At 51.4% G+C, this 12100-nt stretch overlaps 1 protein-coding gene across 22 annotated transcripts in view; it reads right to left on the bottom strand.

Moving 5' to 3' along the window:
• The window catches only part of NFASC (neurofascin), a 95640-nt gene that overhangs the window by 71315 nt on the left and 12225 nt on the right, over nt 1–12100 (bottom strand). Inside the window, exon 1 of one of the 22 annotated variants that reach the window (XM_074893341.1) lies at nt 8332–8449. The exons of the other annotated variants lie outside the window; for them this stretch is intronic. The gene's annotated coding sequence lies outside the window, so the exon portion shown is untranslated. Of the gene's footprint in view, nt 1–8331; nt 8450–12100 lie in introns of those variants that run through there. 22 annotated transcript variants of the gene reach the window in all.

The raw sequence follows: 12100 nt of genomic DNA, 5'->3' as shown, positions 1-12100 counted from the left end.
AGTCTGCATAAAATTCTCACCCTTCGCAACACGGGCATTAATATTGCCGGCACAGTCACTCCATCTGCCTTTTGAGCCCCCTCCAAGACAGTAATAAGTTAATCGGTAGAAGCATTTGGCTTGTACATAATGAAGTTGGCACAGAACCAGCTTTTAACCTTCACGACCAAGTACAGGATGCAGGATAGGGATTACTTGTTTACTATGTTTAAAGAAAAAATAAAAATAAAAGGGATGTGTATGTATATTAAAAGTCCAGGCTGGTGCTTAGTATTTTAAAAGAGTCAAACTGAAGGCAAAGGCAGCAAAGCTGCGCCCAGCACCCTGGTGTGGAGTTTCTCCCGCGGGCTTTGTTGGAGAGGAGCTGCCCCTCAAATCTGCTGTCACCGACACCCACGCCGAGCCGGTGGCTGTAAAAATGGGAAGGCAAAAGCAACCAGTTCGTGCCCTGAGAAGGTGCAGATGGGCACAGGAACAGTGTAGGTGCCAGCGATAAATAAGCAACAGGAGAAAAAAAATAAACCAGCTGCAGGAGTGACCATTGCTTGTGATCTCCAGCTGTGCGAGATCAATCCCCCGACTACCAGCACTATTTAGCTGGGAGGTCAGTTTGAGCCAGGGGATGCACGAGCTAAGGACCGTTATCATTTCCGACATCCCACAGGCTGGAAGATGTGAAACCCGTGTCCTACAAACCCTTGCAAATACAAATCTCTCGCTGACAAGCAAGGGAAAGCTTCACTAGATAAATAATGGAGTTTAAAGACAAGCAGGAAACAAAAGGAAAGGAAAACTTCAAAATTTAACTATTCCACTGTCTCCCACCTCATCTCAAATTCAGCCAGGCAGCTTTGCATCGTGGGGGTGCACTGCTGCAAATGTTAAATGCAAAATATCTTTGTAAAAGCCGTTAAAACACTGTAGCTGCCAGAAACAAGGGGTAATGAGAAGGGATTGGGAACAAAGGGCTGGATCAGCAATTTCCTCGAGTTCTGTATGCCAAAGTTTGAGCTGGGATCTGGCTTTGGTTTTCTGGTAAAATACTTAAAAACACTTTTCCCCCACAGTACTCAGGGAGAGGAGAAATGATCCCACGGTAACACCCCAGCTCACCTCTGGCCGGAGCTGCAGAGGGAGCATCGGGGCGGCTGGTGCTCAGCACCGCTCGGCCAAAGCGCCCCAACACTTCCTGACCCCAAGCCGCGCTGCCAGCCCCCTGGCCACGCTCCAGCTGGGCAGCTGCCTGCGCTGCCTGCACCGCTGCCTCAATAGGGTCGGGAGGAACCAGCGCTCAGCCAGGCACCGGGCTCGGGGCACGACGGGTCCCAGGGCTTTTCAAAAAAACTCCCAAAGCTCTTTCCCTTGACCTCCCCCAGGACAGAAGAGAATATAGAAATGCAGAGCATGTTCCACATTGGCTAATGCAATACGGAAAATAGTAAATGTTTTTCAAATGGTTTTTGAGTGAGTTGCTTCCCCTTTCTTTTCTAGCACAAACTGCTGATGTTTTCCAAGCAACATTATTCTTATGCTGAAGGAACTATGCAAGCTTGGGTTTTGTGTGGTGGCTTTGAGTGGAACAGGATCCAAAGGAAAGCTACACACTAACTTTGATTTAAAAATAGAGTAAATTTGAATTTAACCAAAATACACACAGAGAACCACGAGAAGCTGGATCACTGTAAAAGGAAAAAAAAAAAAAAGCAATACACCAATTCCAAATTTTCTAATATTCAGTGTAGTGCTGGGTCCAAGGTCCCCCGCCTGCTGTTCTTGCTTGCCCTCAAGAGCCAGGACCATAACGTATGCACCCGTACCACTGCTTGTGGCTGTCAGGCTTGAAGGTTAAGCCTGGTTTCTTCTACACTACCACACTGTTACACCCTCGAATCCCATCAAGAGCTAACAGCACTGAAGAGCCTAACCCATTTAGACATTCCTCCACTTTAAGACTTCGCTAGAAATGTTGATAAGGCAAGCATATGCTTACTAGATAGCTACGTTAAAAAAATCATCTCTCCCCAGAGATATTTTCACAGCTCATTTATTAAACCCCCTCAAAGAACAGGGGGGAGGAGCCAGCTTCAATTGTTTTTAAGCTCTAACAAGCGATGAGAGAGTTCTGCTTTGCCTTCCAGCCTTGCTACTAGTTTCACTCCTAACAAGCTGCACTTCAAGGTGATTGCCCTTACTACACAAGCAGCTTTATTTCAAACCCTGTGTGAACAAAGGGGGAGCTAGCCACAGGTCTGATCACTTCTGGGCTGATCCTGCGTCCCCCAGCTGCATCTTTATACCCAGTTCAACCAAGCTCGAGAGTTACACTCTAATTTAGGGATGGGATTTTCACACTCATTTGCAGACCAGCCCATGCTCAGTACTACAATATGGTAAAGCAACACCATCCCCATCAGAAGGTACCAAGGCGCTTCTGTTAATGAGGTTTGGCTTGGTTCCAAGCAGGACTACTTGTTTTTTCTTGCCTGAATGTATATATAAAGGCAACAACAGCGTTTTCCGGCTGCTCTTGTCAGAGGAAGAGTGTTTCTGCCTGGCTGCAGGAGGAAGGTGGGTGGCTGCAAAGGCAACTGCTACCTGGACAGCAGGCAGGGCTGGGAAGGCAGCTCTGGAGTGTTTATCACCATCTGAGAAGGAAATGCATTTGTAAAAACTTGCCTGAAACGTTGCTTTTACGAATGCAGACAGAGGAGCCAGGTCTGTACCATTTTGGAGGTGGGAAGATGCCCAAACCCTATTCCCCTGCAGACCTCGGCCCGCACTCACTTGGCAAGTGCTTCCCGAAGCGACTCACAAGCCTGTCAGAACCAAACCCATTGAAGCAGCTTGATAAAGCCAGAAATTTTTTCACTGCTCATAAAAGACTCCTTTTTATGATCTTACAATTACAAACAGCTGTTTATTTTGCTAGTTAGCTCTTTTAAAGCGTTCTTTCCAACGCATAATGAAAAGTGTCAGAGATTTTCCAGGAATTTTCAGAGCAGAGAAAGTTTGGCACTCTGTTATTTGAGAATCACTGAAAGGGTGCAATTAGCTTAAGAACAAGCATCTATTCTGGGTGGCAACCTCAGGATCCTTCCTCTGGCATCCAAACAGGCAGCATGTGACAAGTGGATGCCAAGCAGCCCAGAGCCTCCCTCCCGCTCAGGCATGCATACAATTCCATAATATCTGCCTCCCAGCCTTGCTCATAGCTCAGACAGCTGGTCAGAACCTGCAGGCATCTGTAACCCTTTGTATCCTTCGCATTGTTTGAGAAAGCTGCAGAGTTTCAGGGAACAGGAGCAAACCCAACGCAAGGCGCAGGCGGATCCTGCAGCCCGGTGCAGGCAGGGCAGAGGCAGGAATCGGGGCTCTCGCCTCTCCTGCCTGCAGTGTTTTCTACAGTTGTGAGACAAGGATTAAATTACAGTGGCATGAAATCAAATCAGTCCCTCATCCACCCCAACAGGTTTCCACCATCAAAATCCCAAGGAACGCAAGAGATGAGCTTTGAGGTTTGGAAAAACGAGGATCTCCATGAAGGTAGAATGAAGCCTGCAGGATCGAAACCTGCCCGAGAGCACGTGGGCAGGCACGAAAACCATTTAGGCTTGAGAGTGTCACTGAATCACACATCAAGACGAGAGCAGGATAGTTTGGAGCAGCAGACACCCTTGCAGGATGCCAGACCCCTTTTTGGGGGTTGCGAGCCCCCTGCGCTCTCCCCAGCCACTCGCTTGCATCCCCCGGGAGCTCAGCACTCCTGCGTGGCCATAGCAACCCGTGTTCATGCGCAGAAATGCCTGCCAGAGAGAAAAAGGGGGGGAAGTCGCTCCCCAGCTCAAAAATTATTCATGAGAAATTAGTGAGAGCTACAACAAGCCCTCTGAAGCGTGCTCCCCCCCCAGCCCTGCCTGGGAGCAGGCAGGCAGAGGAGGACCTTCCTCTCCATTCCCCTTGGCAAAAGGCTGTTAATTTAATATTAAAAACGGAAAAGAGCCCTTTCTTGCAATGTCAGTTCTGAAGCACCAGTTTGAGTGCCTTTTGTTGTTGTTGTTCTTAATTAGAAGAAAAACCTTCTTGAAGGGGAGTCTCTGAGCAGTTGGCAGAGAGGCCCGTCGCCCATCACTGCTTTCAGACCCCCTCTCCTACTCCTCTAGTTCAGCTCCACTGCAGCCTCAGCCAGCATGAGTTGCTCACATCAGAGATTTCTGACCCCATTTGGGTGGGGATAATTTTTTTTTTAACTCCGAATGCCAAACCTGATCTTGCACCAAAAGATAACTTGAGGCTGCGGGCAGACTTGCAGGGATGCAGCAATGCTGTGGGGAGAGGGACAGCCCTGAGCCACCCCCTTCCCCATCCTTCTGCCCCCAGACACCCTCAGCCTTTTGCTTATTTTAAACTCAGCCCTTTCCTGCATCCACGTGCAGTCTGGCCAGCAAGGGGCAGAGAAATCCCGTTACTTACTGCAGTAAAACTGACATGGAAAAGAAAATACGCAGTCAGGATATATAAGGTGACTCAATTAACGGACCATGTTCTGCCACAATTACATGATGACTGAGAAACCAGAAACCTCCTTACCATTCCCACCCACCAGAGCTCAATAAGCATTTCCCACAGGGAATCGCAGCCAGTTACCCCATGGCTTGGGAACTGCTTCTCCCCCTCCCTCCGGAGCGGGCAGAGGGTTTGCTTGAGCCGTGGCAGGAGGAGCGTGCGGGGGGGGGACAGCACTGCCCAAGGGCCCCGCTGCTCCCCCCAGGAATTTATTAACCATCCAAGCGCCTCATTTCAGCCATTTTATGCTAATTATTTTCTGTAGAGTTTTATGCAAATCCTTCCTACACAGAGAGACACGCATGGAAATGTATTTGCCATACTCGGAGTGCCGGCAGCGCAATCCGCTCATCGCTCAGCCTCTAGACACGCCTGGTCCCGCTGGGGATGTCAGGACCATCCTGCGGGTCACTGCTGGGGTGCAGGTGGGCTCGCCACGCATTATGCTCTTTCCACCAGTTCCCAGCAAACTGGCTGCTAGATATTACACGGTGATTAATGGCTCTTGTTGCATCTCCACCACCGCAGCCCAGCGCGGAGCCCGGGGGGGTTAATTTTGACCTGCCTTTCAATGCTGGGACTGTACAGCACAATTATCGGTATGGAAGGAAAGATGCCAAGGCAACGGGAGGAGGAATACAAAAGGCAGCAAAATGGAGCTTATCCAGAAACTTTAGTTTCTGCTTTTCTGAATTCAGGTGCTTCACAGGCAGGAGAGAGGCTGAGACTTGAGCTACACGTGGGGGGACTGACCTGCAGCCAACGCTGGCTCCACGAGAGAGGGTCCCCCGCAACAGATGTCTGATGAAGCACGTTCTGAGAACAAACCAGCAACACCGAAACACAGTTGTTGCTATCAGGGCTTTTCGGATAGGTTTTCCAGTCAGGCTTTTGAGAGGTTTTCATTTTAATCAGATCAAATTACAGCAGCAGACAGGTACGACTGATGTATATAACTCGACAGAGCATCTCCAGAGCAACACGGCTGCAATTACACCCAAACCATCTGACCATGCGGCCTGTGTTGAAACCTGGAGCAGCTCAGAGAGCAGCTTTCCTCCTTGCAGCACGGGAAGGGCTCGGGGGAGAGGCTGAATTTGTGTGCTGGGATGTGCTGGCATTGCTGGGGGGGAATGGAGATGCAATATCCTCCTTGGTCCACACAGCTCACACGTCTGCCTGGACGATGGAGGAGAGCAGGGAGGCAGATTTCCAGGTCACCAGCTCATATGTGCCTTTTGCATTCCTCCAAAGCACGAAGCCAGCCCAAGTGGGCTGTGCTCTCCTCCATGCGCGGAGCTCTCTAGGGTCTCAAGAGCCAAAGCATCTCAGTGCAAGGAGGGTTTGGGCAAAGCAGAACAGACAAAACCTGCCATTAAATAGTAATGAAAACGCCCAGCACAGTTTGTGGAAGACGACACTAATCACCTCCCCAGGGAGTTCACCTCCATCATCTCCATCTCCTCAAGCCCAGAGGCTGCAGGGTGCTCTAATGCCTCCTGCCACCGCCTTGGGGCTGCCTGTAGTGCAGGGGTAACACCATCGTGGGATGTGGTCTGCTCCCACTGCTTGATGTTTGCCCCTGGGCGGGGGGGGGGGGGGGCATCTATAGGTGCTCTGGAGTAGTAACCCCCTTCCCACACCAGCCTGGATCCAAACCAACCCACAGCACAGTGTGGAGCAGAGGCTACAATCAGCTTACACCCAGATTACAGCAGAGCCACCATGTCCTTTTGCAAGAAAAAGCTTTTTAATAACCCAAGAAGACAGGATAGCACTTTTAGATCTTGTCCTAAAGCTCTCTGGATTTAAAGAGAAACATCCCAATTAAATCCAAAGGTACATATGTTTCTGATGAATGCTGGTATTTACACCACCGCCTCCCCCCTGCAGAGGAACGGGCTGTTTCCATCCAGGCACAGCAGCAGCATTATTCAGCTCTGTCTTGGTGACAAGCAGCCCCAAGAGCAGGAATTAAGGGGTCAGGTGCCCACGTCATCCCTGCCTGACTTGGAAAAGCACAGAAATCAAGAAAGTCACAGTGCAGCGATAGAGATCAAAACCCAGTTAACTTGCCCCAGGCAGCATCCAGCCATGGCAAAATGAGGCAACTGAAGAGCAAAGGGGGGTCCAGGTGCCGGCGGCCGGGCTCGGCACACGCAGGACAGACACACACGGACGGAGCCACCGGCAGGTCTCACCCCCAAGGTGACTCACGTTATGCCCTTGGGACATGCCAGTCAGCCCTCAGCGGGACACGGCAGCTGACTTTCTGCCCATCTTACTGCAAATATCTCACAACATCCAAGGCTTTCACAGAAAATCACCTCCACCGCCACCTTCCCACGAGTTCCTCCAAAGGCAGAGAGCCGCCTACCTTTGCCTTTCCCATTTAAGACACAGTTTTTCCCCTCCAGAGCTTGGGTTAAGGTTCTCCATCTCCTCTATCCCAAACACAACATGTGCCCACATGTCGGGGAGGATGCGCTAAGCCCCTCGCAGAGCCAGAGCCCTGCAGCTCCTGCATCCCCTGGCCCTAGCACAGACCCGGCCTGCCCAGAAATCACTGGGCTGCTGCTAAGACCCTTTCCCTGTCCTCCCACCAACACAGGGCTGTGTTATCTCCAGCCCACCCATCCCCACGGGCCAGTGAAGGAGAGAAGGCACAATAGCCATTATTAATAACTCCAACTTTCTTTTCCCTTCCCTCCCTGCTCTTGATAGATTTTGCTTCATGAATAATTCAGGAGCTGTGGTGCAGGACACTACCCACTCTGTCCCCCACCGGTCCCTGAGCCAGCAGGGAGTGGGGTCGAGTGCCAGCCAGGGCCTGTCCCCGTGTCCTGGGTGCCAGCATCGCCGGTACAACAGGGTTTTGCTCCCAGATGCAGCTTCCTTTTGTTCCAGCCCCGCTGGCAGCAGCATCGGGACTGACCCGCACATGATGCAGCAAAGCTGCCGGGGAGGCAAAGATCTCACCGACACCAGAGCCAGCCCGTGGATGGAAACGTCTAAGCCGTGGATTTCTAAGTATTTCACCAATGTTTCAGCACAATTTCCCCCCTCTCCGGCAGCAGCATGTCCATTTTACAGCTATGGAAACTGAGGCAATAAAGGTGAGGAGTCGCAGGGAGCCTCATCTTCTACCATGCTCATTTGAGAGACTCTCAGATTGCTCCCGTACCAAATTAAAGTGCAAGAGGATGATTTAATTAAAGCCCCCTTCCCATTTGTCTTGTTGCCACAGTTCTGATATGCCCCAAACACAGACTGCCAAGAATGTTATCTATTGCGAGGTACAAGATGGAGCCTGGGAAGCGTGAACCTCTCCAGTTCAAGCAAGAGAAGCCAAGGAGGAGGTTGGCCCATGTTTGAGAGGACACACTTTGGACAGCACGGGCTTTTCTGCCCTTCTACCAGCTGGGGTGGGGAAAAAAAAAAAAAGAAAATTCACTTTGAGCTCCCAGATCCTGGACTTCCAACGCAGAAAGCACAAAGCACACTGCAGAACCAAGCTCCAAATGTCTCTTAAACCCTTCCTGCTCCCGAACCAGCCTTGAGACTCTGTGCCCAGTGCTGCGTGCTGGGAGGTGCATGACCTTCCCCCCACCCCCAAACCCCCACCGACTGCCAGGCATCCATCCTCCACCACCACAGGCTAACGACGCACAAGCAGGGCTCAAACGCAGCGGAGCACAAGCGAACAGAGCAAAGCAGCTGCCTCCTCCCAAACCCACGTCGCTCCGACCGTTCTGCTGAATCACTTACTGCATTGCCGGCACCGCTGGTGGGACCTTCACCAAACCTTGCGAGGCTCACGCCCGAGATGCAGCACCCAGCAGCATCAGCTGCGGGTTTAACTCCTGGATCGCAGCACACCAAAGGCATTCAGAGCCAAGGAGAGGCTAATGACCTCCCAGCAGGTTTCAGCCGAGCCTGAACTGTCCTGCCCTGCATATAATTAACTGCATCTCCAACAGCAAAATGCCTTTCTGCCAACCAGACTCTAGCTGCCAGGAAAGAAACACCCTCCCCATGAGGGTGGCTGCTGGGGTGCAGAGGTACCCGGGCACAGCCGAGAAGCGGGGTGACTCCCAGCGTGGGGGACAGGCAGACGCGTCTCCGCTCATTCCCACGCGCCGCCAGCGTGGGCTGAGCAGTCAGACGTGAACAGGTTTTCCTCATCGTGTCCCCCGTGGTGCAGAAAAGATGACTCAGAGCACGGGGTGGGGGGGCAAGGCAAGGTAAAATAGAGGGTGAGGAAAAAGGCAGAGAGCGGGGGGCAAAGGGAGCGAAGATGCCAGCGGGGTCCTAGAGCCAGGGAGCGCGCAGTCGTTTGCAGCTCTGCAACGAGAGCCAAAAGCTGCAGCAAACCCTGTACCAAGTGGGCATTAGTTCCCATACAGACCCCGAGTCCCCATTACAGGGCACTTCTCCTCCACCCAGTAACACCAGTATGGATGCACCAGCCCCCCATCATCACAGAGGGCCTTTAACAGCACTGTGCTTGCAGGAAGGGAGAGCTCGCTGGCACGGCACAGGCCATGGCACCCCCAGAGCTCCCCGAAGGAAGTGGGATGGGACAGGGGGGACAGCCTGTACAGGGACAGAGGGTCACAGGGATTTTTCCTTCTTTGAACAGAGAAACAGGAGATTGTTCTCCTCCCAGAAATGCTTCCCTGGGCCAAAGACAGCTTATCCCAGAGCTGCTCGGGGCTGAGGAGTGGGGTGAGACCTCCTCCAGGGTCCTGGGTCAGCCTTCCCCTCCAGATGACTTGACACTTTCTGATCCCCGAGGATTGAAGAGATTCTGCATTCCAGTTCTGATGTGAAGAAAATCCCCAAAATCCAAATCTCAGACCCTTTTCAGGCTCACTCGCCCTGGTGGTACATCCTGTGTTCTACTATTTTCTCAGTAGCGAGACACAGCGTTTAAAGAGCCAGCCACAAAACACTGAAGAGAGGTGATTTAATTAAAATGGGCACAGTCTGCATATGTATCCCAGTTCCACTGGTAATTAGGAAACAGATGGGGGAAGGAGGGGAGAGAGACAGGAATCTTTGTTAGGTTAATTGTTTGAAGTCACTAAATGAAATATAGGTGGCCTGATTTCCCTGGAGGATTGTACACAAACTTAAGGATAGACTTTTGCAGAGAATAAAGGAGGGAGTTTCCCAGTGAAGGACAGCAGAAGATTATGACTAATCATGCAAGAACAGAAGTGATAAACCCAAGGAAAAAAACAAAGCTCCCCTTTGTAGCTTCAAATGAGGAATCAACCAATCTGATCCACAACTTCATTACCATCTTATTAAAATGCTATTTCCATTTCCCTGATTAAACGGGTGGGAGTAGAGAAGTCTTTGTGGTCTTGGCTGTCCTCCAGGGAGGAGGTGCTTCGGTGCCGAGAGGTCTAAGCCCTGGGGCAGGTCAGGTAACACCTTTTTGAGCAAGCACTTCAATTCTCTTGCTTCCCAAGGTGCCCTCCAAGGACACACCTTCCTCCCAGCTCAGATGTACCCAGAACCTGATATTTCAGAGCAAACACAGCAACCTCTCCCTTGTTTTCTGGCTCCTGTCTCCCAAGTGTTTGGTATTAACGCTCACTGGATGTTGTATGCCAAGGGGTATGTTCTTATCTCCACCAACAAGACCACACAGTTCCCCCCTGCCCCACAGTGTTGCAAAACTTACCCTTTAGTAGCAATTACCGTTCTAATAACTTTAAGCCTCGAACAACTGATCAGAAGGTTATTTGTGACACCTAATTTAACCACAAGCACAATGCACCTCAGCCTCCATAAACCCCCAAATGCTTCCTCCCCTACGAAAGGGCATCATAACCGCCACAAACTGATTTCGACTCCGCTGTCTGTGTTTCTCATTAACCCAGAGCAGTTGCCAAGATAATTAGAGAGTCAGCCTTGCTGATCCGGATTATTGAGATTGGGCAATGCCCAACGGGTAACCCAGCAAGCCCAAACAGATTTCAATCCACTAGAAAATTAGAGTGGGGCTGAAAGGGAGAAGGGTAAGTGGTCCAACGCAATGGGACAATGAGAGCAGGACCAAGCCTTGGGGTGTGAAACCATAAGCCACATTCCTACCAATTGATTAGTTACCACTCCCTGTTTTCCCCTGCCCTCAGGCAACGCCTTCCTGCTATCTGGTGAAATTAAAACATGATCCAGCCTCTTGAGGAATAAACATTAAAGAGATACATGTAAGATCTGAGCTTAAAAACTGAGTTACTTTTAATTTGCAAAGACTGCCTAATGGAGATCCTCAGCTGAACCATCACGGTACCAAAGAGACTAAATGTGACGCAGGGCTACGCCTGAGAAACGGCGACCGGAGCAGAGGGCTGTGGAAACCAGCATCGCTCCCACTGTGCCGAGCAGCCCCTCGGGTGGCTCAGCCCGCTCTGTCACCGCAGAGGAAGAGGATGAGGCCAGTCGGCCACGTCTGGAGGGGAGGCAACAGCAGCTGCTGCAAAACACCACTGTTGGCTGTGCCGCTCACCCCAGATCCTCTGTGTTTCTCACTGCCTGAAGGGTTTATCATTGCAGAACTGGTCCTCCTGCAAGGATGTCAGACTTAGCAGAGCCACGAGATCTTGCCTGAATTGCTAGGTCTGGCTTTGCCGTTGTGCCCAGCCTGGTGAGGGCACAGCATCTCCCTTTCCCCACACAGGAGCGGGGCGGGTTTGGCTCTGTCTGCACCTCTGTGGGGCTGCGACTGCCCGAGGCTGCAGCACGTGTGTGTAGCATCTCCTGGTGATGCCCCCAGGACTTTACCCTGACCCTGGAGATCGAGCCACCAAACCTCTGCTGATAACCCTCGCTCCTGACCTTTACAACTCAGCGTACGCCCACGAGACCAGCTGATGCACAGCGCACATTAGCACCATCATCCTCGTGGTGCAGAAGCCGCCCGAGAGAGATCTGCTCTCCGCACGACTCCAGACAGCAGCAGGACGCTGCCAGCACTGCAGTCTGAAAAATTTCCCATCGTAGTGGATGCTGTCTGCTTAGTGATGGACAGCCCAGACAGCGCGTTACAGAGGTGCGGAGGAAGAGATGCAAAGCCTGGCAGGAGGCAATGGCCTCAGTCATGCCACAGAAAGCAGTGGCAGGTGGTCAGAAGCAGGGCTGGTTGCCAGCAAAAATTCATCCCTGCTTGAAGATGAATGAAGTCACCGGGGATTAACTCAGTCCAATATCTCTATTGCTTTAAGTTGGGGACAGCACAAGCTGCAGGCCTGGGAGATAGGGAATAATGAGGATGAATAAAGGCTCCCCAGGGAAGATAAGCCATGTTCTCTTTTCAGGACCCTTGAAATCCCATTGATTGCTTACAGGCTTACACTGAGCAAGGAGAGTCCACTGGAGCTGGTTCTTCTTTCCCCCCAGAGAAGCCCGAAGAGGCTTTTAGAACTGGTCATGTTTCAGGGATAATTAGCTGCTGGGGAGGGAATGATTTTTTTCATGGGGTGGAGGCCCACAAGTCAGCAGTGATGGCAGAGAAGATCCTGAG

Source organism: Strix uralensis, chromosome 24 (assembly GCF_047716275.1).
Source record: "Strix uralensis isolate ZFMK-TIS-50842 chromosome 24, bStrUra1, whole genome shotgun sequence".
Lineage (NCBI taxonomy): Eukaryota > Metazoa > Chordata > Aves > Strigiformes > Strigidae > Strix > Strix uralensis.
The sequence above is the reverse complement of the archived record's forward strand: the minus strand, read 5'-3'. Positions and strand labels throughout refer to the sequence as shown.